The sequence below is a fragment of the Garra rufa genome, unplaced genomic scaffold (assembly GCF_049309525.1).
Source record: "Garra rufa unplaced genomic scaffold, GarRuf1.0 hap1_unplaced_002, whole genome shotgun sequence".
NCBI classification, from domain to species: Eukaryota; Metazoa; Chordata; class Actinopteri; order Cypriniformes; family Cyprinidae; genus Garra; species Garra rufa.
Genome location: NW_027394277.1, coordinates 7224294 through 7247571, shown reverse-complemented (window position 1 = coordinate 7247571; position 23278 = coordinate 7224294). Strand labels below are relative to the sequence as shown.

The 23278-nt window shown below is 54.1% G+C and overlaps 1 protein-coding gene and 55 non-coding genes across 56 annotated transcripts in view; 1 reads left to right on the top strand and 55 right to left on the bottom strand.

The window, feature by feature from the left end:
* Positions 1 to 23278, top strand: part of LOC141305341 (uncharacterized) — a 587365-nt gene that overhangs the window by 43125 nt on the left and 520962 nt on the right. The gene's annotated exons all lie outside the window — the stretch shown is intronic.
* Positions 42 to 115, bottom strand: trnat-agu (transfer RNA threonine (anticodon AGU)). The gene has a single exon. It is a non-coding gene; the product is annotated as a tRNA-Thr (tRNA).
* trnar-ucu (transfer RNA arginine (anticodon UCU)) lies at positions 377 to 466 on the bottom strand. The gene is given in 2 exon segments: positions 377 to 412; positions 430 to 466. It is a non-coding gene; the product is annotated as a tRNA-Arg (tRNA).
* Positions 647 to 720, bottom strand: trnat-ugu (transfer RNA threonine (anticodon UGU)). The gene has a single exon. It is a non-coding gene; the product is annotated as a tRNA-Thr (tRNA).
* On the bottom strand, positions 1142 to 1215 carry trnat-cgu (transfer RNA threonine (anticodon CGU)). Its single transcript has one exon. It is a non-coding gene; the product is annotated as a tRNA-Thr (tRNA).
* Positions 1752 to 1825, bottom strand: trnat-agu (transfer RNA threonine (anticodon AGU)). The gene has a single exon. It is a non-coding gene; the product is annotated as a tRNA-Thr (tRNA).
* On the bottom strand, positions 1989 to 2062 carry trnat-agu (transfer RNA threonine (anticodon AGU)). Its single transcript has one exon. It is a non-coding gene; the product is annotated as a tRNA-Thr (tRNA).
* On the bottom strand, positions 2442 to 2515 carry trnat-ugu (transfer RNA threonine (anticodon UGU)). The gene has a single exon. It is a non-coding gene; the product is annotated as a tRNA-Thr (tRNA).
* On the bottom strand, positions 2936 to 3009 carry trnat-agu (transfer RNA threonine (anticodon AGU)). The gene has a single exon. It is a non-coding gene; the product is annotated as a tRNA-Thr (tRNA).
* trnar-ucu (transfer RNA arginine (anticodon UCU)) lies at positions 3270 to 3359 on the bottom strand. The gene is given in 2 exon segments: positions 3270 to 3305; positions 3323 to 3359. It is a non-coding gene; the product is annotated as a tRNA-Arg (tRNA).
* Positions 3540 to 3613, bottom strand: trnat-ugu (transfer RNA threonine (anticodon UGU)). The gene has a single exon. It is a non-coding gene; the product is annotated as a tRNA-Thr (tRNA).
* trnat-cgu (transfer RNA threonine (anticodon CGU)) lies at positions 4035 to 4108 on the bottom strand. The gene has a single exon. It is a non-coding gene; the product is annotated as a tRNA-Thr (tRNA).
* trnat-agu (transfer RNA threonine (anticodon AGU)) lies at positions 4408 to 4481 on the bottom strand. The gene has a single exon. It is a non-coding gene; the product is annotated as a tRNA-Thr (tRNA).
* On the bottom strand, positions 4861 to 4934 carry trnat-ugu (transfer RNA threonine (anticodon UGU)). The gene has a single exon. It is a non-coding gene; the product is annotated as a tRNA-Thr (tRNA).
* On the bottom strand, positions 5355 to 5428 carry trnat-agu (transfer RNA threonine (anticodon AGU)). The gene has a single exon. It is a non-coding gene; the product is annotated as a tRNA-Thr (tRNA).
* Positions 5690 to 5779, bottom strand: trnar-ucu (transfer RNA arginine (anticodon UCU)). Its single transcript is given in 2 exon segments — positions 5690 to 5725; positions 5743 to 5779. It is a non-coding gene; the product is annotated as a tRNA-Arg (tRNA).
* trnat-ugu (transfer RNA threonine (anticodon UGU)) lies at positions 5960 to 6033 on the bottom strand. The gene has a single exon. It is a non-coding gene; the product is annotated as a tRNA-Thr (tRNA).
* trnat-cgu (transfer RNA threonine (anticodon CGU)) lies at positions 6455 to 6528 on the bottom strand. Its single transcript has one exon. It is a non-coding gene; the product is annotated as a tRNA-Thr (tRNA).
* trnat-agu (transfer RNA threonine (anticodon AGU)) lies at positions 7065 to 7138 on the bottom strand. The gene has a single exon. It is a non-coding gene; the product is annotated as a tRNA-Thr (tRNA).
* On the bottom strand, positions 7518 to 7591 carry trnat-ugu (transfer RNA threonine (anticodon UGU)). The gene has a single exon. It is a non-coding gene; the product is annotated as a tRNA-Thr (tRNA).
* trnat-agu (transfer RNA threonine (anticodon AGU)) lies at positions 8012 to 8085 on the bottom strand. The gene has a single exon. It is a non-coding gene; the product is annotated as a tRNA-Thr (tRNA).
* Positions 8346 to 8435, bottom strand: trnar-ucu (transfer RNA arginine (anticodon UCU)). Its single transcript is given in 2 exon segments — positions 8346 to 8381; positions 8399 to 8435. It is a non-coding gene; the product is annotated as a tRNA-Arg (tRNA).
* trnat-ugu (transfer RNA threonine (anticodon UGU)) lies at positions 8616 to 8689 on the bottom strand. The gene has a single exon. It is a non-coding gene; the product is annotated as a tRNA-Thr (tRNA).
* On the bottom strand, positions 9111 to 9184 carry trnat-cgu (transfer RNA threonine (anticodon CGU)). Its single transcript has one exon. It is a non-coding gene; the product is annotated as a tRNA-Thr (tRNA).
* trnat-agu (transfer RNA threonine (anticodon AGU)) lies at positions 9721 to 9794 on the bottom strand. The gene has a single exon. It is a non-coding gene; the product is annotated as a tRNA-Thr (tRNA).
* trnat-agu (transfer RNA threonine (anticodon AGU)) lies at positions 9958 to 10031 on the bottom strand. The gene has a single exon. It is a non-coding gene; the product is annotated as a tRNA-Thr (tRNA).
* Positions 10195 to 10268, bottom strand: trnat-agu (transfer RNA threonine (anticodon AGU)). The gene has a single exon. It is a non-coding gene; the product is annotated as a tRNA-Thr (tRNA).
* On the bottom strand, positions 10648 to 10721 carry trnat-ugu (transfer RNA threonine (anticodon UGU)). The gene has a single exon. It is a non-coding gene; the product is annotated as a tRNA-Thr (tRNA).
* Positions 11142 to 11215, bottom strand: trnat-agu (transfer RNA threonine (anticodon AGU)). Its single transcript has one exon. It is a non-coding gene; the product is annotated as a tRNA-Thr (tRNA).
* On the bottom strand, positions 11476 to 11565 carry trnar-ucu (transfer RNA arginine (anticodon UCU)). The gene is given in 2 exon segments: positions 11476 to 11511; positions 11529 to 11565. It is a non-coding gene; the product is annotated as a tRNA-Arg (tRNA).
* Positions 11746 to 11819, bottom strand: trnat-ugu (transfer RNA threonine (anticodon UGU)). The gene has a single exon. It is a non-coding gene; the product is annotated as a tRNA-Thr (tRNA).
* trnat-cgu (transfer RNA threonine (anticodon CGU)) lies at positions 12241 to 12314 on the bottom strand. Its single transcript has one exon. It is a non-coding gene; the product is annotated as a tRNA-Thr (tRNA).
* On the bottom strand, positions 12844 to 12917 carry trnat-agu (transfer RNA threonine (anticodon AGU)). Its single transcript has one exon. It is a non-coding gene; the product is annotated as a tRNA-Thr (tRNA).
* Positions 13298 to 13371, bottom strand: trnat-ugu (transfer RNA threonine (anticodon UGU)). The gene has a single exon. It is a non-coding gene; the product is annotated as a tRNA-Thr (tRNA).
* Positions 13792 to 13865, bottom strand: trnat-agu (transfer RNA threonine (anticodon AGU)). The gene has a single exon. It is a non-coding gene; the product is annotated as a tRNA-Thr (tRNA).
* trnar-ucu (transfer RNA arginine (anticodon UCU)) lies at positions 14127 to 14216 on the bottom strand. The gene is given in 2 exon segments: positions 14127 to 14162; positions 14180 to 14216. It is a non-coding gene; the product is annotated as a tRNA-Arg (tRNA).
* trnat-ugu (transfer RNA threonine (anticodon UGU)) lies at positions 14397 to 14470 on the bottom strand. The gene has a single exon. It is a non-coding gene; the product is annotated as a tRNA-Thr (tRNA).
* On the bottom strand, positions 14892 to 14965 carry trnat-cgu (transfer RNA threonine (anticodon CGU)). Its single transcript has one exon. It is a non-coding gene; the product is annotated as a tRNA-Thr (tRNA).
* On the bottom strand, positions 15502 to 15575 carry trnat-agu (transfer RNA threonine (anticodon AGU)). The gene has a single exon. It is a non-coding gene; the product is annotated as a tRNA-Thr (tRNA).
* On the bottom strand, positions 15955 to 16028 carry trnat-ugu (transfer RNA threonine (anticodon UGU)). The gene has a single exon. It is a non-coding gene; the product is annotated as a tRNA-Thr (tRNA).
* trnat-agu (transfer RNA threonine (anticodon AGU)) lies at positions 16449 to 16522 on the bottom strand. Its single transcript has one exon. It is a non-coding gene; the product is annotated as a tRNA-Thr (tRNA).
* On the bottom strand, positions 16784 to 16873 carry trnar-ucu (transfer RNA arginine (anticodon UCU)). Its single transcript is given in 2 exon segments — positions 16784 to 16819; positions 16837 to 16873. It is a non-coding gene; the product is annotated as a tRNA-Arg (tRNA).
* Positions 17054 to 17127, bottom strand: trnat-ugu (transfer RNA threonine (anticodon UGU)). Its single transcript has one exon. It is a non-coding gene; the product is annotated as a tRNA-Thr (tRNA).
* trnat-cgu (transfer RNA threonine (anticodon CGU)) lies at positions 17549 to 17622 on the bottom strand. The gene has a single exon. It is a non-coding gene; the product is annotated as a tRNA-Thr (tRNA).
* On the bottom strand, positions 18159 to 18232 carry trnat-agu (transfer RNA threonine (anticodon AGU)). The gene has a single exon. It is a non-coding gene; the product is annotated as a tRNA-Thr (tRNA).
* trnat-ugu (transfer RNA threonine (anticodon UGU)) lies at positions 18612 to 18685 on the bottom strand. Its single transcript has one exon. It is a non-coding gene; the product is annotated as a tRNA-Thr (tRNA).
* On the bottom strand, positions 19106 to 19179 carry trnat-agu (transfer RNA threonine (anticodon AGU)). Its single transcript has one exon. It is a non-coding gene; the product is annotated as a tRNA-Thr (tRNA).
* On the bottom strand, positions 19441 to 19530 carry trnar-ucu (transfer RNA arginine (anticodon UCU)). The gene is given in 2 exon segments: positions 19441 to 19476; positions 19494 to 19530. It is a non-coding gene; the product is annotated as a tRNA-Arg (tRNA).
* On the bottom strand, positions 19711 to 19784 carry trnat-ugu (transfer RNA threonine (anticodon UGU)). The gene has a single exon. It is a non-coding gene; the product is annotated as a tRNA-Thr (tRNA).
* Positions 20206 to 20279, bottom strand: trnat-cgu (transfer RNA threonine (anticodon CGU)). Its single transcript has one exon. It is a non-coding gene; the product is annotated as a tRNA-Thr (tRNA).
* On the bottom strand, positions 20816 to 20889 carry trnat-agu (transfer RNA threonine (anticodon AGU)). The gene has a single exon. It is a non-coding gene; the product is annotated as a tRNA-Thr (tRNA).
* On the bottom strand, positions 21269 to 21342 carry trnat-ugu (transfer RNA threonine (anticodon UGU)). Its single transcript has one exon. It is a non-coding gene; the product is annotated as a tRNA-Thr (tRNA).
* On the bottom strand, positions 21763 to 21836 carry trnat-agu (transfer RNA threonine (anticodon AGU)). Its single transcript has one exon. It is a non-coding gene; the product is annotated as a tRNA-Thr (tRNA).
* Positions 22098 to 22187, bottom strand: trnar-ucu (transfer RNA arginine (anticodon UCU)). Its single transcript is given in 2 exon segments — positions 22098 to 22133; positions 22151 to 22187. It is a non-coding gene; the product is annotated as a tRNA-Arg (tRNA).
* trnat-ugu (transfer RNA threonine (anticodon UGU)) lies at positions 22368 to 22441 on the bottom strand. Its single transcript has one exon. It is a non-coding gene; the product is annotated as a tRNA-Thr (tRNA).
* Positions 22841 to 22914, bottom strand: trnat-cgu (transfer RNA threonine (anticodon CGU)). Its single transcript has one exon. It is a non-coding gene; the product is annotated as a tRNA-Thr (tRNA).

Sequence of the window (23278 nt, the reverse complement as noted above, 5' to 3'; positions counted from 1 at the left end):
TTTCGGAAAAGCTTGCGCTTGCTGGGCTGGAACCCCGCCCAAGGCACCGCTGGGATTTAAACCCAGGATCTCGTGTTTACTAGACAGGCGCTTTAACCAACTAAGCCACGGCGCCACCCCGCATGCTAGGCGAGGGGAGGGTGGCTTAGAGGATTCATGAATCAACACTTCGAACGTCCTGCTGCCTTCACTTGATGCAAGACAGTGATTGCCATACCTCACTGAATTGGATCTTGGGCATGTTTTGCTACCTTTTAAATATGATTGACATTTTTTTTTTAAATCAATGTACGTTGAGAACAGGAGGCCTCAAAATGGTTTCTGCTGTCCGAGAGCAACACTGCGCAGTACGGGCTTAACAAAATGCCAAAAAGCAAGACTCTGGTGGGACTCGAACCCACAACCTTTGAATGGCCTCATCTGGCAGTCTAGAAGTCCAATGCGCTATCCATTGCGCCACAGAGCCCGTCGGTATGCCAGGCTGGGCCACTGAGGGCTTTTCTTAAAGATTTGTGCCCGTCCAGCTCAACCGAGTGCCACGCTGTGTGGGCAGAAAGACAGGTCCTCAGGTCTTTGCACGGTTCAAAAACAGAGCGTCGCCGGGGTCCCCATTCAACAGCGAGGCCAGAGACAGCCACCGGTGGAAAGGCACCGCTGGGATTCGAACCCAGGATCTCCTGTTTACAAGACAGGCGCTTTGACCAGCTAAGCCACGGCGCCTCCTCGGTGGGACCCGTTAGCCTGCGATGCTATCCTCCAAAAGCAGGTGAGAGGGTAGTGTTGCAAGCGAAACCTCCCGCGGTCCACAAGCTCCTCTGTGTCGCCATTCGCCGTCCGTTTTTTGGTAAAGCACGAGCTCGGCTGTATTGTGGTGCGCAACCAAAGGCATCGCTGGGATTCGAAACGCAGGATCTCCTGTTTACTAGGCTAGCCTGGAAGCACGTTCGCCCTACGGGAAGGCGACTCAGACGATCCAGGCTTCCAGAGAAGAGGCCAGGGGTTGGCTGACTGGGCGCTGGACAGCTTTAAGGCGTTTGCCGACAACTGAGTCGGGGTCGGTTAGCAAAATTAACCACTCGCTGCCCCTGCTTGCGGGTCGCTTTCGGAAAGAATTGCGCTTGCTGGGCTGGAACCCCGCCCAAGGCACCGCTGGGATTTGAACCCAGGATCTCCTGTTTACGAGACAGGTGCTTTAACCAACTAAGCCACGGCGCCAAACCACAAGCAGGGTTATCGGGACAGTGACTCAGAGGGTTAAAACATCCAGAGGCGGATGCTAAAAGAAAATGTCTACAAATTTCTACTGCCTGAGGGCAAAACTCCACAGTATGAGAGCTACCAGAAAGCCACGACTCTGGTGAGACTTGAACCCAAAACCATTGAATGACCTCATCTGGCAGTGACTCAGAGGATGCATGAATCAACACTTCAAACATCCTGTTGCGTGCACAGAAAGACAGGTCCTCAGGTCTGTGCACAGCGGAGGCAGGCTTACTGGACTGGAGCGCCACCCCAGGCACCGTTGGGATTCGAACCTAGGATCTCCTGTGTACTACAGAGGAGCTTTAACCAACTAAGCCACGGCGCCTCCTCGGTGAGACTTGATAGCCTGGGATGCTATCCTCCAAAAGCAGGTGAGAGGGTAGTGTTGCAAGAGAAACCTCCCGCGGTCCACAAGCTCCTCTGTGTCCCCGTTCGCCGTCCGTTTTTTGGTAAAGCACGAGCTCGGCTGTATTGTGGCGCGCAACCAAAGGCACCGCTGGGATTCGAACCCAGGATCTCCTGTTTACTAGACAGGCGCTTTAACCAACTAAGCCACGGCGCCTCCTCGGTGAGACTCGATAGCCTGGGATGCTATCCTCCAAAAGCAGGTGAGAGGGTAGTGTTGCAAGAGAAACCTCCCGCGGTCCACAAGCTCCTCTGTGTCCCCGTTCGCCGTCCGTTTTTTGGTAAAGCACGAGCTCGGCTGTATTGTGGCGCGCAACCAAAGGCACCGCTGGGATTCGAACCCAGGATCTCCTGTTTACTAGACAGGCGCTTTAACCAACTAAGCCACGGCGCCACCCCGCATGCTAGGCGAGGGGAGGGCGGCTTAGAGGATTCATGAATCAACACTTCGAACGTCCTGCTGCCTTCACTTGATGCAAGACAGTGATTGCCATACCTCACTGAATTGGATCTTGGGCATGTTTTGCTACCTTTTAAATATGATTGACATTTTTTTTTTAAATCAATGTACGCTGAGAACAGGAGGCCTCAAAATGGTTTATGCCAGGCTGGGCCACTGAGGGCTTTTCTTAAAGATTTGTGCCCGTCCAGCTCAACCGAGTGCCACGCTGTGTGGGCAGAAAGACAGGTCCTCAGGTCTTTGCACGGTTCAAAAACAGAGCGTCGCCGGGGTCCCCATTCAACAGCGAGGCCAGAGACAGCCACCGGTGGAAAGGCACCGCTGGGATTCGAACCCAGGATCTCCTGTTTACAAGACAGGCGCTTTGACCAGCTAAGCCACGGCGCCTCCTCGGTAGGACCTGTTATCCTGCGATGCTATCCTTCAAAAGCAGGTGAGAGGGTAGTGTTGCAAGAGAAACCTCCCGCGGTCCACAAGCTCCTCTATGTCGCCATACGCCGTCCGTTTTTTGGTAAAACACGAGCTCGGCTGTATTGTGGTGCGCAACCAAAGGCATCGCTGGGATTCGAAACGCAGGATCTCCTGTTTACTAGGCTAGCCTGGAAGCACGTTCGCCCTACGGGAAGGCGACTCAGACGATCCAGGCTTCCAGAGAAGAGGCCAGGGGTTGGCTGACTGGGCGCTGGACAGCTTTAAGGCGTTTGCCGACAACTGAGTCGGGGCGGTTAGCAAAATTAACCACTCGCTGCCCCTGCTTGCGGGTCGCTTTCGGAAAAGCTTGCGCTTGCTGGGCTGGAACCCCGCCCAAGGCACCGCTGGGATTTAAACCCAGGATCTCGTGTTTACTAGACAGGCGCTTTAACCAACTAAGCCACGGCGCCACCCCGCATGCTAGGCGAGGGGAGGGTGGCTTAGAGGATTCATGAATCAACACTTCGAACGTCCTGCTGCCTTCACTTGATGCAAGACAGTGATTGCCATACCTCACTGAATTGGATCTTGGGCATGTTTTGCTACCTTTTAAATATGATTGACATTTTTTTTTAAATCAATGTACGTTGAGAACAGGAGGCCTCAAAATGGTTTCTGCTGTCCGAGAGCAACACTGCGCAGTACGGGCTTAACAAAATGCCAAAAAGCAAGACTCTGGTGGGACTCGAACCCACAACCTTTGAATGGCCTCATCTGGCAGTCTAGAAGTCCAATGCGCTATCCATTGCGCCACAGAGCCCGTCGGTATGCCAGGCTGGGCCACTGAGGGCTTTTCTTAAAGATTTGTGCCCGTCCAGCTCAACCGAGTGCCACGCTGTGTGGGCAGAAAGACAGGTCCTCAGGTCTTTGCACGGTTCAAAAACAGAGCGTCGCCGGGGTCCCCATTCAACAGCGAGGCCAGAGACAGCCACTGGTGGAAAGGCACCGCTGGGATTCGAACCCAGGATCTCCTGTTTACAAGACAGGCGCTTTGACCAGCTAAGCCACGGCGCCTCCTCGGTGGGACCCGTTAGCCTGCGATGCTATCCTCCAAAAGCAGGTGAGAGGGTAGTGTTGCAAGCGAAACCTCCCGCGGTCCACAAGCTCCTCTGTGTCGCCATTCGCCGTCCGTTTTTTGGTAAAGCACGAGCTCGGCTGTATTGTGGTGCGCAACCAAAGGCATCGCTGGGATTCGAAACGCAGGATCTCCTGTTTACTAGGCTAGCCTGGAAGCACGTTCGCCCTACGGGAAGGCGACTCAGACGATCCAGGCTTCCAGAGAAGAGACCAGGGGTTGGCTGACTGGGCGCTGGACAGCTTTAAGGCGTTTGCCGACAACTGAGTCGGGGTCGGTTAGCAAAATTAACCACTCGCTGCCCCTGCTTGCGGGTCGCTTTCGGAAAGAATTGCGCTTGCTGGGCTGGAACCCCGCCCAAGGCACCGCTGGGATTTGAACCCAGGATCTCCTGTTTACGAGACAGGAGCTTTAACCAACTAAGCCACGGCGCCAAACCACAAGCAGGGTTATCGGGACAGTGACTCAGAGGGTTAAAACATCCAGAGGCGGATGCTAAAAGAAAATGTCTACAAATTTCTACTGCCTGAGAGCAAAACTCCACAGTATGAGAGCTACCAGAAAGCCACGACTCTGGTGAGACTTGAACCCAAAACCATTGAATGACCTCATCTGGCAGTGACTCAGAGGATGCATGAATCAACACTTCAAACATCCTGTTGCGTGCACAGAAAGACAGGTCCTCAGGTCTGTGCACAGCGGAGGCAGGCTTACTGGACTGGAGCGCCACCCCAGGCACCGTTGGGATTCGAACCCAGGATCTCCTGTTTACTAGACAGGCGCTTTAACCAACTAAGCCACGGCTCCACCCTGCATGCTAGGCGAGGGGAGGGCGGCTTAGAGGATTAATGAATCAACACTTCGAACGTCCTGCTGCCTTCACTTGATGCAAGACAGTGATTGCCATACCTCACTGAATTGGATCTTGGGCATGTTTTGCTACCTTTTAAATATGATTGACATTTTTTTTTTAAATCAATGTACGCTGAGAACAGGAGGTCTCAAAATGGTTTATGCCAGGCTGGGCCACTGAGGGCTTTTCTTAAAGATTTGTGCCCGTCCAGCTCAACCGAGTGCCACGCTGTGTGGGCAGAAAGACAGGTCCTCAGGTCTTTGCACGGTTCAAAAACAGAGCGTCGCCGGGGTCCCCATTCAACAGCGAGGCCAGAGACAGCCACCGGTGGAAAGGCACCGCTGGGATTCGAACCCAGGATCTCCTGTTTACAAGACAGGCGCTTTGACCAGCTAAGCCACGGCGCCTCCTCGGTAGGACCTGTTAGCCTGCGATGCTATCCTCCAAAAGCAGGTGAGAGGGTAGTGTTGCAAGAGAAACCTCCCGCGGTCCACAAGCTCCTCTATGTCGCCATACGCCGTCCGTTTTTTGGTAAAACACGAGCTCGGCTGTATTGTGGTGCGCAACCAAAGGCATCGCTGGGATTCGAAACGCAGGATCTCCTGTTTACTAGGCTAGCCTGGAAGCACGTTCGCCCTACGGGAAGGCGACTCAGACGATCCAGGCTTCCAGAGAAGAGGCCAGGGGTTGGCTGACTGGGCGCTGGACAGCTTTAAGGCGTTTGCCGACAACTGAGTCGGGGCGGTTAGCAAAATTAACCACTCGCTGCCCCTGCTTGCGGGTCGCTTTCGGAAAAGCTTGCGCTTGCTGGGCTGGAACCCTGCCCAAGGCACCGCTGGGATTTAAACCCAGGATCTCGTGTTTACTAGACAGGCGCTTTAACCAACTAAGCCACGGCGCCACCCCGCATGCTAGGCGAGGGGAGGGTGGCTTAGAGGATTCATGAATCAACACTTCGAACGTCCTGCTGCCTTCACTTGATGCAAGACAGTGATTGCCATACCTCACTGAATTGGATCTTGGGCATGTTTTGCTACCTTTTAAATATGATTGACATTTTTTTTTTAAATCAATGTACGTTGAGAACAGGAGGCCTCAAAATGGTTTCTGCTGTCCGAGCGCAACACTGCGCAGTACGGGCTTAACAAAATGCCAAAAAGCAAGACTCTGGTGGGACTCGAACCCACAACCTTTGAATGGCCTCATCTGGCAGTCTAGAAGTCCAATGCGCTATCCATTGCGCCACAGAGCCCGTCGGTATGCCAGGCTGGGCCACTGAGGGCTTTTCTTAAAGATTTGTGCCCGTCCAGCTCAACCGAGTGCCACGCTGTGTGGGCAGAAAGACAGGTCCTCAGGTCTTTGCACGGTTCAAAAACAGAGCGTCGCCGGGGTCCCCATTCAACAGCGAGGCCAGAAACAGCCACCGGTGGAAAGGCACCGCTGGGATTCGAACCCAGGATCTCCTGTTTACAAGACAGGCGCTTTGACCAGCTAAGCCACGGCGCCTCCTCGGTGGGACCCGTTAGCCTGCGATGCTATCCTCCAAAAGCAGGTGAGAGGGTAGTGTTGCAAGCGAAACCTCCCGCGGTCCACAAGCTCCTCTGTGTCGCCATTCGCCGTCCGTTTTTTGGTAAAGCACGAGCTCGGCTGTATTGTGGTGCGCAACCAAAGGCATCGCTGGGATTCGAAACGCAGGATCTCCTGTTTACTAGGCTAGCCTGGAAGCACGTTCGCCCTACGGGAAGGCGACTCAGACGATCCAGGCTTCCAGAGAAGAGGCCAGGGGTTGGCTGACTGGGCGCTGGACAGCTTTAAGGCGTTTGCCGACAACTGAGTCGGGGTCGGTTAGCAAAATTAACCACTCGCTGCCCCTGCTTGCGGGTCGCTTTCGGAAAGAATTGCGCTTGCTGGGCTGGAACCCCGCCCAAGGCACCGCTGGGATTTGAACCCAGGATCTCCTGTTTACGAGACAGGTGCTTTAACCAACTAAGCCACGGCGCCAAACCACAAGCAGGGTTATCGGGACAGTGACTCAGAGGGTTAAAACATCCAGAGGCGGATGCTAAAAGAAAATGTCTACAAATTTCTACTGCCTGAGGGCAAAACTCCACAGTATGAGAGCTACCAGAAAGCCACGACTCTGGTGAGACTTGAACCCAAAACCATTGAATGACCTCATCTGGCAGTGACTCAGAGGATGCATGAATCAACACTTCAAACATCCTGTTGCGTGCACAGAAAGACAGGTCCTCAGGTCTGTGCACAGCGGAGGCAGGCTTACTGGACTGGAGCGCCACCCCAGGCACCGTTGGGATTCGAACCTAGGATCTCCTGTGTACTACAGAGGAGCTTTAACCAACTAAGCCACGGCGCCTCCTCGGTGAGACTTGATAGCCTGGGATGCTATCCTCCAAAAGCAGGTGAGAGGGTAGTGTTGCAAGAGAAACCTCCCGCGGTCCACAAGCTCCTCTGTGTCCCCGTTCGCCGTCCGTTTTTTGGTAAAGCACGAGCTCGGCTGTATTGTGGCGCGCAACCAAAGGCACCGCTGGGATTCGAACCCAGGATCTCCTGTTTACTAGACAGGCGCTTTAACCAACTAAGCCACGGCGCCACCCCGCATGCTAGGCGAGGGGAGGGCGGCTTAGAGGATTCATGAATCAACACTTCGAACGTCCTGCTGCCTTCACTTGATGCAAGACAGTGATTGCCATACCTCACTGAATTGGATCTTGGGCATGTTTTGCTACCTTTTAAATATGATTGACATTTTTTTTTTAAATCAATGTACGCTGAGAACAGGAGGCCTCAAAATGGTTTATGCCAGGCTGGGCCACTGAGGGCTTTTCTTAAAGATTTGTGCCCGTCCAGCTCAACCGAGTGCCACGCTGTGTGGGCAGAAAGACAGGTCCTCAGGTCTTTGCACGGTTCAAAAACAGAGCGTCGCCGGGGTCCCCATTCAACAGCGAGGCCAGAGACAGCCACCGGTGGAAAGGCACCGCTGGGATTCGAACCCAGGATCTCCTGTTTACAAGACAGGCGCTTTGACCAGCTAAGCCACGGCGCCTCCTCGGTAGGACCTGTTAGCCTGCGATGCTATCCTTCAAAAGCAGGTGAGAGGGTAGTGTTGCAAGAGAAACCTCCCGCGGTCCACAAGCTCCTCTATGTCGCCATACGCCGTCCGTTTTTTGGTAAAACACGAGCTCGGCTGTATTGTGGTGCGCAACCAAAGGCATCGCTGGGATTCGAAACGCAGGATCTCCTGTTTACTAGGCTAGCCTGGAAGCACGTTCGCCCTACGGGAAGGCGACTCAGACGATCCAGGCTTCCAGAGAAGAGGCCAGGGGTTGGCTGACTGGGCGCTGGACAGCTTTAAGGCGTTTGCCGACAACTGAGTCGGGGCGGTTAGCAAAATTAACCACTCGCTGCCCCTGCTTGCGGGTCGCTTTCGGAAAAGCTTGCGCTTGCTGGGCTGGAACCCCGCCCAAGGCACCGCTGGGATTTAAACCCAGGATCTCGTGTTTACTAGACAGGCGCTTTAACCAACTAAGCCACGGCGCCACCCCGCATGCTAGGCGAGGGGAGGGTGGCTTAGAGGATTCATGAATCAACACTTCGAACGTCCTGCTGCCTTCACTTGATGCAAGACAGTGATTGCCATACCTCACTGAATTGGATCTTGGGCATGTTTTGCTACCTTTTAAATATGATTGACATTTTTTTTTAAATCAATGTACGTTGAGAACAGGAGGCCTCAAAATGGTTTCTGCTGTCCGAGAGCAACACTGCGCAGTACGGGCTTAACAAAATGCCAAAAAGCAAGACTCTGGTGGGACTCGAACCCACAACCTTTGAATGGCCTCATCTGGCAGTCTAGAAGTCCAATGCGCTATCCATTGCGCCACAGAGCCCGTCGGTATGCCAGGCTGGGCCACTGAGGGCTTTTCTTAAAGATTTGTGCCCGTCCAGCTCAAACGAGTGCCACGCTGTGTGGGCAGAAAGACAGGTCCTCAGGTCTTTGCACGGTTCAAAAACAGAGCGTCGCCGGGGTCCCCATTCAACAGCGAGGCCAGAGACAGCCACCGGTGGAAAGGCACCGCTGGGATTCGAACCCAGGATCTCCTGTTTACAAGACAGGCGCTTTGACCAGCTAAGCCACGGCGCCTCCTCGGTGGGACCCGTTAGCCTGCGATGCTATCCTCCAAAAGCAGGTGAGAGGGTAGTGTTGCAAGCGAAACCTCCCGCGGTCCACAAGCTCCTCTGTGTCGCCATTCGCCGTCCGTTTTTTGGTAAAGCACGAGCTCGGCTGTATTGTGGTGCGCAACCAAAGGCATCGCTGGGATTCGAAACGCAGGATCTCCTGTTTACTAGGCTAGCCTGGAAGCACGTTCGCCCTACGGGAAGGCGACTCAGACGATCCAGGCTTCCAGAGAAGAGGCCAGGGGTTGGCTGACTGGGCGCTGGACAGCTTTAAGGCGTTTGCCGACAACTGAGTCGGGGTCGGTTAGCAAAATTAACCACTCGCTGCCCCTGCTTGCGGGTCGCTTTCGGAAAGAATTGCGCTTGCTGGGCTGGAACCCCGCCCAAGGCACCGCTGGGATTTGAACCCAGGATCTCCTGTTTACGAGACAGGTGCTTTAACCAACTAAGCCACGGCGCCAAACCACAAGCAGGGTTATCGGGACAGTGACTCAGAGGGTTAAAACATCCAGAGGCGGATGCTAAAAGAAAATGTCTACAAATTTCTACTGCCTGAGGGCAAAACTCCACAGTATGAGAGCTACCAGAAAGCCACGACTCTGGTGAGACTTGAACCCAAAACCATTGAATGACCTCATCTGGCAGTGACTCAGAGGATGCATGAATCAACACTTCAAACATCCTGTTGCGTGCACAGAAAGACAGGTCCTCAGGTCTGTGCACAGCGGAGGCAGGCTTACTGGACTGGAGCGTCACCCCAGGCACCGTTGGGATTCGAACCTAGGATCTCCTGTGTACTACAGAGGAGCTTTAACCAACTAAGCCACGGCGCCTCCTCGGTGAGACTTGATAGCCTGGGATGCTATCCTCCAAAAGCAGGTGAGAGGGTAGTGTTGCAAGAGAAACCTCCCGCGGTCCACAAGCTCCTCTGTGTCCCCGTTCGCCGTCCGTTTTTTGGTAAAGCACGAGCTCGGCTGTATTGTGGCGCGCAACCAAAGGCACCGCTGGGATTCGAACCCAGGATCTCCTGTTTACTAGACAGGCGCTTTAACCAACTAAGCCACGGCGCCTCCTCGGTGAGACTCGATAGCCTGGGATGCTATCCTCCAAAAGCAGGTGAGAGGGTAGTGTTGCAAGAGAAACCTCCCGCGGTCCACAAGCTCCTCTGTGTCCCCGTTCGCCGTCCGTTTTTTGGTAAAGCACGAGCTCGGCTGTATTGTGGCGCGCAACCAAAGGCACCGCTGGGATTCGAACCCAGGATCTCCTGTTTACTAGACAGGCGCTTTAACCAACTAAGCCACGGCGCCTCCTCGGTGAGACTCGATAGCCTGGGATGCTATCCTCCAAAAGCAGGTGAGAGGGTAGTGTTGCAAGAGAAACCTCCCGCGGTCCACAAGCTCCTCTGTGTCCCCGTTCGCCGTCCGTTTTTTGGTAAAGCACGAGCTCGGCTGTATTGTGGCGCGCAACCAAAGGCACCGCTGGGATTCGAACCCAGGATCTCCTGTTTACTAGACAGGCGCTTTAACCAACTAAGCCACGGCGCCACCCCGCATGCTAGGCGAGGGGAGGGCGGCTTAGAGGATTCATGAATCAACACTTCGAACGTCCTGCTGCCTTCACTTGATGCAAGACAGTGATTGCCATACCTCACTGAATTGGATCTTGGGCATGTTTTGCTACCTTTTAAATATGATTGACATTTTTTTTTTAAATCAATGTACGCTGAGAACAGGAGGCCTCAAAATGGTTTATGCCAGGCTGGGCCACTGAGGGCTTTTCTTAAAGATTTGTGCCCGTCCAGCTCAACCGAGTGCCACGCTGTGTGGGCAGAAAGACAGGTCCTCAGGTCTTTGCACGGTTCAAAAACAGAGCGTCGCCGGGGTCCCCATTCAACAGCGAGGCCAGAGACAGCCACCGGTGGAAAGGCACCGCTGGGATTCGAACCCAGGATCTCCTGTTTACAAGACAGGCGCTTTGACCAGCTAAGCCACGGCGCCTCCTCGGTAGGACCTGTTAGCCTGCGATGCTATCCTCCAAAAGCAGGTGAGAGGGTAGTGTTGCAAGAGAAACCTCCCGCGGTCCACAAGCTCCTCTATGTCGCCATACGCCGTCCGTTTTTTGGTAAAACACGAGCTCGGCTGTATTGTGGTGCGCAACCAAAGGCATCGCTGGGATTCGAAACGCAGGATCTCCTGTTTACTAGGCTAGCCTGGAAGCACGTTCGCCCTACGGGAAGGCGACTCAGACGATCCAGGCTTCCAGAGAAGAGGCCAGGGGTTGGCTGACTGGGCGCTGGACAGCTTTAAGGCGTTTGCCGACAACTGAGTCGGGGCGGTTAGCAAAATTAACCACTCGCTGCCCCTGCTTGCGGGTCGCTTTCGGAAAAGCTTGCGCTTGCTGGGCTGGAACCCCGCCCAAGGCACCGCTGGGATTTAAACCCAGGATCTCGTGTTTACTAGACAGGCGCTTTAACCAACTAAGCCACGGCGCCACCCCGCATGCTAGGCGAGGGGAGGGTGGCTTAGAGGATTCATGAATCAACACTTCGAACGTCCTGCTGCCTTCACTTGATGCAAGACAGTGATTGCCATACCTCACTGAATTGGATCTTGGGCATGTTTTGCTACCTTTTAAATATGATTGACATTTTTTTTTAAATCAATGTACGTTGAGAACAGGAGGCCTCAAAATGGTTTCTGCTGTCCGAGAGCAACACTGCGCAGTACGGGCTTAACAAAATGCCAAAAAGCAAGACTCTGGTGGGACTCGAACCCACAACCTTTGAATGGCCTCATCTGGCAGTCTAGAAGTCCAATGCGCTATCCATTGCGCCAAAGAGCCCGTCGGTATGCCAGGCTGGGCCACTGAGGGCTTTTCTTAAAGATTTGTGCCCGTCCAGCTCAACCGAGTGCCACGCTGTGTGGGCAGAAAGACAGGTCCTCAGGTCTTTGCACGGTTCAAAAACAGAGCGTCGCCGGGGTCCCCATTCAACAGCGAGGCCAGAGACAGCCACCGGTGGAAAGGCACCGCTGGGATTCGAACCCAGGATCTCCTGTTTACAAGACAGGCGCTTTGACCAGCTAAGCCACGGCGCCTCCTCGGTGGGACCCGTTAGCCTGCGATGCTATCCTCCAAAAGCAGGTGAGAGGGTAGTGTTGCAAGCGAAACCTCCCGCGGTCCACAAGCTCCTCTGTGTCGCCATTCGCCGTCCGTTTTTTGGTAAAGCACGAGCTCGGCTGTATTGTGGTGCGCAACCAAAGGCATCGCTGGGATTCGAAACGCAGGATCTCCTGTTTACTAGGCTAGCCTGGAAGCACGTTCGCCCTACGGGAAGGCGACTCAGACGATCCAGGCTTCCAGAGAAGAGGCCAGGGGTTGGCTGACTGGGCGCTGGACAGCTTTAAGGCGTTTGCCGACAACTGAGTCGGGGTCGGTTAGCAAAATTAACCACTCGCTGCCCCTGCTTGCGGGTCGCTTTCGGAAAGAATTGCGCTTGCTGGGCTGGAACCCCGCCCAAGGCACCGCTGGGATTTGAACCCAGGATCTCCTGTTTACGAGACAGGAGCTTTAACCAACTAAGCCACGGCGCCAAACCGCAAGCAGGGTAATCGGGACAGTGACTCAGAGGGTTAAAACATCCAGAGGCGGATGCTAAAAGAAAATGTCTACAAATTTCTACTGCCTGAGGGCAAAACTCCACAGTATGAGAGCTACCAGAAAGCCACGACTCTGCTGAGACTTGAACCCAAAACCATTGAATGACCTCATCTGGCAGTGACTCAGAGGATGCATGAATCAACACTTCAAACATCCTGTTGCGTGCACAGAAAGACAGGTCCTCAGGTCTGTGCACAGCGGAGGCAGGCTTACTGGACTGGAGCGCCACCCCAGGCACCGTTGGGATTCGAACCTAGGATCTCCTGTGTACTACAGAGGAGCTTTAACCAACTAAGCCACGGCGCCTCCTCGGTGAGACTCGATAGCCTGGGATGCTATCCTCCAAAAGCAGGTGAGAGGGTAGTGTTGCAAGAGAAACCTCCCGCGGTCCACAAGCTCCTCTGTGTCCCCGTTCGCTTTTTGGTAAAGCACGAGCTCGGCTGTATTGTGGCGCGCAACCAAAGGCACCGCTGGGATTCGAACCCAGGATCTCCTGTTTACTAGACAGGCGCTTTAACCAACTAAGCCACGGCGCCACCCCGCATGCTAGGCGAGGGGAGGGCGGCTTAGAGGATTCATGAATCAACACTTCGAACGTCCTGCTGCCTTCACTTGATGCAAGACAGTGATTGCCATACCTCACTGAATTGGATCTTGGGCATGTTTTGCTACCTTTTAAATATGATTGACATTTTTTTTTTTAAATCAATGTACGCTGAGAACAGGAGGCCTCAAAATGGTTTATGCCAGGCTGGGCCACTGAGGGCTTTTCTTAAAGATTTGTGCCCGTCCAGCTCAACCGAGTGCCACGCTGTGTGGGCAGAAAGACAGGTCCTCAGGTCTTTGCACGGTTCAAAAACAGAGCGTCGCCGGGGTCCCCATTCAACAGCGAGGCCAGAGAAAGCCACCGGTGGAAAGCCACCGCTGGGATTCGAACCCAGGATCTCCTGTTTACAAGACAGGCGCTTTGACCAGCTAAGCCACGGCGCCTCCTCGGTAGGACCTGTTAGCCTGCGATGCTATCCTCCAAAAGCAGGTGAGAGGGTAGTGTTGCAAGAGAAACCTCCCGCGGTCCACAAGCTCCTCTATGTCGCCATACGCCGTCCGTTTTTTGGTAAAACACGAGCTCGGCTGTATTGTGGTGCGCAACCAAAGGCATCGCTGGGATTCGAAACGCAGGATCTCCTGTTTACTAGGCTAGCCTGGAAGCACGTTCGCCCTACGGGAAGGCGACTCAGACGATCCAGGCTTCCAGAGAAGAGGCCAGGGGTTGGCTGACTGGGCGCTGGACAGCTTTAAGGCGTTTGCCGACAACTGAGTCGGGGCGGTTAGCAAAATTAACCACTCGCTGCCCCTGCTTGCGGGTCGCTTTCGGAAAAGCTTGCGCTTGCTGGGCTGGAACCCCGCCCAAGGCACCGCTGGGATTTAAACCCAGGATCTCGTGTTTACTAGACAGGCGCTTTAACCAACTAAGCCACGGCGCCACCCCGCATGCTAGGCGAGGGGAGGGTGGCTTAGAGGATTCATGAATCAACACTTCGAACGTCCTGCTGCCTTCACTTGATGCAAGACAGTGATTGCCATACCTCACTGAATTGGATCTTGGGCATGTTTTGCTACCTTTTAAATATGATTGACATTTTTTTTTTAAATCAATGTACGTTGAGAACAGGAGGCCTCAAAATGGTTTCTGCTGTCCGAGAGCAACACTGCGCAGTACGGGCTTAACAAAATGCCAAAAAGCAAGACTCTGGTGGGACTCGAACCCACAACCTTTGAATGGCCTCATCTGGCAGTCTAGAAGTCCAATGCGCTATCCATTGCGCCACAGAGCCCGTCGGTATGCCAGGCTGGGCCACTGAGGGCTTTTCTTAAAGATTTGTGCCCGTCCAGCTCAACCGAGTGCCACGCTGTGTGGGCAGAAAGACAGGTCCTCAGGTCTTTGCACGGTTCAAAAACAGAGCGTCGCCGGGGTCCCCATTCAACAGCGAGGCCAGAGACAGCCACCGGTGGAAAGGCACCGCTGGGATTCGAACCCAGGATCTCCTGTTTACAAGACAGGCGCTTTGACCAGCTAAGCCACGGCGCCTCCTCGGTGGGACCCGTTAGCCTGCGATGCTATCCTCCAAAAGCAGGTGAGAGGGTAGTGTTGCAAGCGAAACCTCCCGCGGTCCACAAGCTCCTCTGTGTCGCCATTCGCCGTCCGTTTTTTGGTAAAGCACGAGCTCGGCTGTATTGTGGTGCGCAACCAAAGGCATCGCTGGGATTCGAAACGCAGGATCTCCTGTTTACTAGGCTAGCCTGGAAGCACGTTCGCCCTACGGGAAGGCGACTCAGACGATCCAGGCTTCCAGAGAAGAGGCCAGGGGTTGGCTGACTGGGCGCTGGACAGCTTTAAGGCGTTTGCCGACAACTGAGTCGGGGTCGGTTAGCAAAATTAACCACTCGCTGCCCCTGCTTGCGGGTCGCTTTCGGAAAGAATTGCGCTTGCTGGGCTGGAACCCCGCCCAAAGCACCGCTGGGATTTGAACCCAGGATCTCCTGTTTACGAGACAGGTGCTTTAACCAACTAAGCCACGGCGCCAAACCACAAGCAGGGTTATCGGGACAGTGACTCAGAGGGTTAAAACATCCAGAGGCGGATGCTAAAAGAAAATGTCTACAAATTTCTACTGCCTGAGGGCAAAACTCCACAGTATGAGAGCTACCAGAAAGCCACGACTCTGGTGAGACTTGAACCCAAAACCATTGAATGACCTCATCTGGCAGTGACTCAGAGGATGCATGAATCAACACTTCAAACATCCTGTTGCGTGCACAGAAAGACAGGTCCTCAGGTCTGTGCACAGCGGAGGCAGGCTTACTGGACTGGAGCGCCACCCCAGGCACCGTTGGGATTCGAACCTAGGATCTCCTGTGTACTACAGAGGAGCTTTAACCAACTAAGCCACGGCGCCTCCTCGGTGAGACTCGATAGCCTGGGATGCTATCCTCCAAAAGCAGGTGAGAGGGTAGTGTTGCAAGAGAAACCTCCCGCGGTCCACAAGCTCCTCTGTGTCCCCGTTCGCCGTCCGTTTTTTGGTAAAGCACGAGCTCGGCTGTATTGTGGCGCGCAACCAAAGGCACCGCTGGGATTCGAACCCAGGATCTCCTGTTTACTAGACAGGCGCTTTAACCAACTAAGCCACGGCTCCACCCCGCATGCTAGGCGAGGGGAGGGCGGCTTAGAGGATTCATGAATCAACACTTCGAACGTCCTGCTGCCTTCACTTGATGCAAGACAGTGATTGCCATACCTCACTGAATTGGATCTTGGGCATGTTTTGCTACCTTTTAAATATGATTGACATTTTTTTTTTAAATCAATGTACGCTGAGAACAGGAGGCCTCAAAATGGTTTATGCCAGACTGGGCCACTGAGGGCTTTTCTTAAAGATTTGTGCCCGTCCAGCTCAACCGAGTGCCACGCTGTGTGGGCAGAAAGACAGGTCCTCAGGTCTTTGCACGGTTCAAAAACAGAGCGTCGCCGGGGTCCCCATTCAACAGCGAGGCCAGAGACAGCCACCGGTGGAAAGGCACCGCTGGGATTCGAACCCAGGATCTCCTGTTTACAAGACAGGCGCTTTGACCAGCTAAGCCACGGCGCCTCCTCGGTAGGACCTGTTAGCCTGCGATGCTATCCTCCAAAAGCAGGTGAGAGGGTAGTGTTGCAAGAGAAACCTCCCGCGGTCCACAAGCTCCTCTATGTCGCCATACGCCGTCCGTTTTTTGGTAAAACACGAGCTCGGCTGTATTGTGGTGCGCAACCAAAGGCATCGCTGGGATTCGAAACGCAGGATCTCCTGTTTACTAGGCTAGCCTGGAAGCACGTTCGCCCTACGGGAAGGCGACTCAGACGATCCAGGCTTCCAGAGAAGAGGCCAGGGGTTGGCTGACTGGGCGCTGGACAGCTTTAAGGCGTTTGCCGACAACTGAGTCGGGGCGGTTAGCAAAATTAACCACTCGCTGCCCCTGCTTGCGGGTCGCTTTCGGAAAAGCTTGCGCTTGCTGGGCTGGAACCCCGCCCAAGGCACCGCTGGGATTTAAACCCAGGATCTCGTGTTTACTAGACAGGCGCTTTAACCAACTAAGCCACGGCGCCACCCCGCATGCTAGGCGAGGGGAGGGTGGCTTAGAGGATTCATGAATCAACACTTCGAACGTCCTGCTGCCTTCACTTGATGCAAGACAGTGATTGCCATACCTCACTGAATTGGATCTTGGGCATGTTTTGCTACCTTTTAAATATGATTGACATTTTTTTTTTAAATCAATGTACGTTGAGAACAGGAGGCCTCAAAATGGTTTCTGCTGTCCGAGAGCAACACTGCGCAGTACGGGCTTAACAAAATGCCAAAAAGCAAGACTCTGGTGGGACTCGAACCCACAACCTTTGAATGGCCTCATCTGGCAGTCTAGAAGTCCAATGCGCTATCCATTGCGCCACAGAGCCCGTCGGTATGCCAGGCTGGGCCACTGAGGGCTTTTCTTAAAGATTTGTGCCCGTCCAGCTCAACCGAGTGCCACGCTGTGTGGGCAGAAAGACAGGTCCTCAGGTCTTTGCACGGTTCAAAAACAGAGCGTCGCCGGGGTCCCCATTCAACAGCGAGGCCAGAGACAGCCACCGGTGGAAAGGCACCGCTGGGATTCGAACCCAGGATCTCCTGTTTACAAGACAGGCGCTTTGACCAGCTAAGCCACGGCGCCTCCTCGGTGGGACCCGTTAGCCTGCGATGCTATCCTCCAAAAGCAGGTGAGAGGGTAGTGTTGCAAGCGAAACCTCCCGCGGTCCACAAGCTCCTCTGTGTCGCCATTCGCCGTCCGTTTTTTGGTAAAGCACGAGCTCGGCTGTATTGTGGTGCGCAACCAAAGGCATCGCTGGGATTCGAAACGCAGGATCTCCTGTTTACTAGGCTAGCCTGGAAGCACGTTCGCCCTACGGGAAGGCGACTCAGACGATCCAGGCTTCCAGAGAAGAGGCCAGGGGTTGGCTGACTGGGCGCTGGACAGCTTTAAGGCGTTTGCCGACAACTGAGTCGGGGTCGGTTAGCAAAATTAACCACTCGCTGCCCCTGCTTGCGGGTCGCTTTCGGAAAGAATTGCGCTTGCTGGGCTGGAACCCCGCCCAAAGCACCGCTGGGATTTGAACCCAGGATCTCCTGTTTACGAGACAGGTGCTTTAACCAACTAAGCCACGGCGCCAAACCACAAGCAGGGTTATCGGGACAGTGACTCAGAGGGTTAAAACATCCAGAGGCGGATGCTAAAAGAAAATGTCTACAAATTTCTACTGCCTGAGGGCAAAACTCCACAGTATGAGAGCTACCAGAAAGCCACGACTCTGGTGAGACTTGAACCCAAAACCATTGAATGACCTCATCTGGCAGTGACTCAGAGGATGCATGAATCAACACTTCAAACATCCTGTTGCGTGCACAGAAAGACAGGTCCTCAGGTCTGTGCACAGCGGAGGCAGGCTTACTGGACTGGAGCGCCACCCCAGGCACCGTTGGGATTCGAACCTAGGATCTCCTGTGTACTACAGAGGAGCTTTAACCAACTAAGCCACGGCGCCTCCTCGGTGAGACTCGATAGCCTGGGATGCTATCCTCCAAAAGCAGGTGAGAGGGTAGTGTTGCAAGAGAAACCTCCCGCGGTCCACAAGCTCCTCTGTGTCCCCGTTCGCCGTCCGTTTTTTGGTAAAGCACGAGCTCGGCTGTATTGTGGCGCGCAACCAAAGGCACCGCTGGGATTCGAACCCAGGATCTCCTGTTTACTAGACAGGCGCTTTAACCAACTAAGCCACGGCTCCACCCCGCATGCTAGGCGAGGGGAGGGCGGCTTAGAGGATTCATGAATCAACACTTCGAACGTCCTGCTGCCTTCACTTGATGCAAGACAGTGATTGCCATACCTCACTGAATTGGATCTTGGGCATGTTTTGCTACCTTTTAAATATGATTGACATTTTTTTTTTAAATCAATGTACGCTGAGAACAGGAGGCCTCAAAATGGTTTATGCCAGACTGGGCCACTGAGGGCTTTTCTTAAAGATTTGTGCCCGTCCAGCTCAACCGAGTGCCACGCTGTGTGGGCAGAAAGACAGGTCCTCAGGTCTTTGCACGGTTCAAAAACAGAGCGTCGCCGGGGTCCCCATTCAACAGCGAGGCCAGAGACAGCCACCGGTGGAAAGGCACCGCTGGGATTCGAACCCAGGATCTCCTGTTTACAAGACAGGCGCTTTGACCAGCTAAGCCACGGCGCCTCCTCGGTAGGACCTGTTAGCCTGCGATGCTATCCTCCAAAAGCAGGTGAGAGGGTAGTGTTGCAAGAGAAACCTCCCGCGGTCCACAAGCTCCTCTATGTCGCCATACGCCGTCCGTTTTTTGGTAAAACACGAGCTCGGCTGTATTGTGGTGCGCAACCAAAGGCATCGCTGGGATTCGAAACGCAGGATCTCCTGTTTACTAGGCTAGCCTGGAAGCACGTTCGCCCTACGGGAAGGCGACTCAGACGATCCAGGCTTCCAGAGAAGAGGCCAGGGGTTGGCTGACTGGGCGCTGGACAGCTTTAAGGCGTTTGCCGACAACTGAGTCGGGGCGGTTAGCAAAATTAACCACTCGCTGCCCCTGCTTGCGGGTCGCTTTCGGAAAAGCTTGCGCTTGCTGGGCTGGAACCCCGCCCAAGGCACCGCTGGGATTTAAACCCAGGATCTCGTGTTTACTAGACAGGCGCTTTAACCAACTAAGCCACGGCGCCACCCCGCATGCTAGGCGAGGGGAGGGTGGCTTAGAGGATTCATGAATCAACACTTCGAACGTCCTGCTGCCTTCACTTGATGCAAGACAGTGATTGCCATACCTCACTGAATTGGATCTTGGGCATGTTTTGCTACCTTTTAAATATGATTGACATTTTTTTTTTAAATCAATGTACGTTGAGAACAGGAGGCCTCAAAATGGTTTCTGCTGTCCGAGAGCAACACTGCGCAGTACGGGCTTAACAAAATGCCAAAAAGCAAGACTCTGGTGGGACTCGAACCCACAACCTTTGAATGGCCTCATCTGGCAGTCTAGAAGTCCAATGCGCTATCCATTGCGCCACAGAGCCCGTCGGTATGCCAGGCTGGGCCACTGAGGGCTTTTCTTAAAGATTTGTGCCCGTCCAGCTCAACCGAGTGCCACGCTGTGTGGGCAGAAAGACAGGTCCTCAGGTCTTTGCACGGTTCAAAAACAGAGCGTCGCCGGGGTCCCCATTCAACAGCGAGGCCAGAGACAGCCACCGGTGGAAAGGCACCGCTGGGATTCGAACCCAGGATCTCCTGTTTACAAGACAGGCGCTTTGACCAGCTAAGCCACGGCGCCTCCTCGGTGGGACCCGTTAGCCTGCGATGCTATCCTCCAAAAGCAGGTGAGAGGGTAGTGTTGCAAGCGAAACCTCCCGCGGTCCACAAGCTCCTCTGTGTCGCCATTCGCCGTCCGTTTTTTGGTAAAGCACGAGCTCGGCTGTATTGTGGTGCGCAACCAAAGGCATCGCTGGGATTCGAAACGCAGGATCTCCTGTTTACTAGGCTAGCCTGGAAGCACGTTCGCCCTACGGGAAGGCGACTCAGACGATCCAGGCTTCCAGAGAAGAGGCCAGGGGTTGGCTGACTGGGCGCTGGACAGCTTTAAGGCGTTTGCCGACAACTGAGTCGGGGTCGGTTAGCAAAATTAACCACTCGCTGCCCCTGCTTGCGGGTCGCTTTCGGAAAGAATTGCGCTTGCTGGGCTGGAACCCCGCCCAAAGCACCGCTGGGATTTGAACCCAGGATCTCCTGTTTACGAGACAGGTGCTTTAACCAACTAAGCCACGGCGCCAAACCACAAGCAGGGTTATCGGGACAGTGACTCAGAGGGTTAAAACATCCAGAGGCGGATGCTAAAAGAAAATGTCTACAAATTTCTACTGCCTGAGGGCAAAACTCCACAGTATGAGAGCTACCAGAAAGCCACGACTCTGGTGAGACTTGAACCCAAAACCATTGAATGACCTCATCTGGCAGTGACTCAGAGGATGCATGAATCAACACTTCAAACATCCTGTTGCGTGCACAGAAAGACAGGTCCTCAGGTCTGTGCACAGCGGAGGCAGGCTTACTGGACTGGAGCGCCACCCCAGGCACCGTTGGGATTCGAACCTAGGATCTCCTGTGTACTACAGAGGAGCTTTAACCAACTAAGCCACGGCGCCTCCTCGGTGAGACTCGATAGCCTGGGATGCTATCCTCCAAAAGCAGGTGAGAGGGTAGTGTTGCAAGAGAAACCTCCCGCGGTCCACAAGCTCCTCTGTGTCCCCGTTCGCCGTCCGTTTTTTGGTAAAGCACGAGCTCGGCTGTATTGTGGCGCGCAACCAAAGGCACCGCTGGGATTCGAACCCAGGATCTCCTGTTTACTAGACAGGCGCTTTAACCAACTAAGCCACGGCTCCACCCCGCATGCTATGCGAGGGGAGGGCGGCTTAGAGGATTCATGAATCAACACTTCGAACGTCCTGCTGCCTTCACTTGATGCAAGACAGTGATTGCCATACCTCACTGAATTGGATCTTGGGCATGTTTTGCTACCTTTTAAATATGATTGACATTTTTTTTTTAAATCAATGTACGCTGAGAACAGGAGGCCTCAAAATGGTTTATGCCAGACTGGGCCACTGAGGGCTTTTCTTAAAGATTTGTGCCCGTCCAGCTCAACCGAGTGCCACGCTGTGTGGGCAGAAAGACAGGTCCTCAGGTCTTTGCACGGTTCAAAAACAGAGCGTCGCCGGGGTCCCCATTCAACAGCGAGGCCAGAGACAGCCACCGGTGGAAAGGCACCGCTGGGATTCGAACCCAGGATCTCCTGTTTACAAGACAGGCGCTTTGACCAGCTAAGCCACGGCGCCTCCTCGGTAGGACCTGTTAGCCTGCGATGCTATCCTCCAAAAGCAGGTGAGAGGGTAGTGTTGCAAGAGAAACCTCCCGCGGTCCACAAGCTCCTCTATGTCGCCATACGCCGTCCGTTTTTTGGTAAAACACGAGCTCGGCTGTATTGTGGTGCGCAACCAAAGGCATCGCTGGGATTCGAAACGCAGGATCTCCTGTTTACTAGGCTAGCCTGGAAGCACGTTCGCCCTACGGGAAGGCGACTCAGACGATCCAGGCTTCCAGAGAAGAGGCCAGGGGTTGGCTGACTGGGCGCTGGACAGCTTTAAGGCGTTTGCCGACAACTGAGTCGGGGCGGTTAGCAAAATTAACCACTCGCTGCCCCTGCTTGCGGGTCGCTTTCGGAAAAGCTTGCGCTTGCTGGGCTGGAACCCCGCCCAAGGCACCGCTGGGATTTAAACCCAGGATCTCGTGTTTACTAGACAGGCGCTTTAACCAACTAAGCCACGGCGCCACCCCGCATGCTAGGCGAGGGGAGGGTGGCTTAGAGGATTCATGAATCAACACTTCGAACGTCCTGCTGCCTTCACTTGATGCAAGACAGTGATTGCCATACCTCACTGAATTGGATCTTGGGCATGTTTTGCTACCTTTTAAATATGATTGACATTTTTTTTTTAAATCAATGTACGTTGAGAACAGGAGGCCTCAAAATGGTTTCTGCTGTCCGAGAGCAACACTGCGCAGTACGGGCTTAACAAAATGCCAAAAAGCAAGACTCTGGTGGGACTCGAACCCACAACCTTTGAATGGCCTCATCTGGCAGTCTAGAAGTCCAATGCGCTATCCATTGCGCCACAGAGCCCGTCGGTATGCCAGGCTGGGCCACTGAGGGCTTTTCTTAAAGATTTGTGCCCGTCCAGCTCAACCGAGTGCCACGCTGTGTGGGCAGAAAGACAGGTCCTCAGGTCTTTGCACGGTTCAAAAACAGAGCGTCGCCGGGGTCCCCATTCAACAGCGAGGCCAGAGACAGCCACCGGTGGAAAGGCACCGCTGGGATTCGAACCCAGGATCTCCTGTTTACAAGACAGGCGCTTTGACCAGCTAAGCCACGGCGCCTCCTCGGTGGGACCCGTTAGCCTGCGATGCTATCCTCCAAAAGCAGGTGAGAGGGTAGTGTTGCAAGCGAAACCTCCCGCGGTCCACAAGCTCCTCTGTGTCGCCATTCGCCGTCCGTTTTTTGGTAAAGCACGAGCTCGGCTGTATTGTGGTGCGCAACCAAAGGCATCGCTGGGATTCGAAACGCAGGATCTCCTGTTTACTAGGCTAGCCTGGAAGCACGTTCGCCCTACGGGAAGGCGACTCAGACGATCCAGGCTTCCAGAGAAGAGGCCAGGGGTTGGCTGACTGGGCGCTGGACAGCAAGTTAGCAAAGGTTAGCAAAATTATCCACTCGCTGCCCCTGCTTGCGGGTCGCTTTCAGAAAGAATTGCGCTTGCTGGGCTGGAACCCCGCCCAAGGCACCGCTGGGATTTGAACCCAGGATCTCCTGTTTACGAGACAGGTGTTTTAACCAACTAAGCCACGGCGCCAAACCACAAGCAGGGTTATCGGGACAGTGACTCAGAGGGTTAAAACATCCAGAGGCGGATGCTAAAAGAAAATGTCTACAAATTTCTACTGCCTGAGGGCAAAACTCCACAGTATGAGAGCTACCAGAAAGCCACGACTCTGGTGAGACTTGAACCCAAAACCATTGAATGACCTCATCTGGCAGTGACTTAGAGGATGCATGAATCAACACTTCAAACATCCTGTTGCGTGCACAGAAAGACAGGTCCTCAGGTCTGTGCACAGCGGAGGCAGGCTTACTGGACTGGAGCGCCACCCCAGGCACCGTTGGGATTTGAACCTAGAATCTCCTGTGTACTACAGAGGAGCTTTAACCAACTAAGC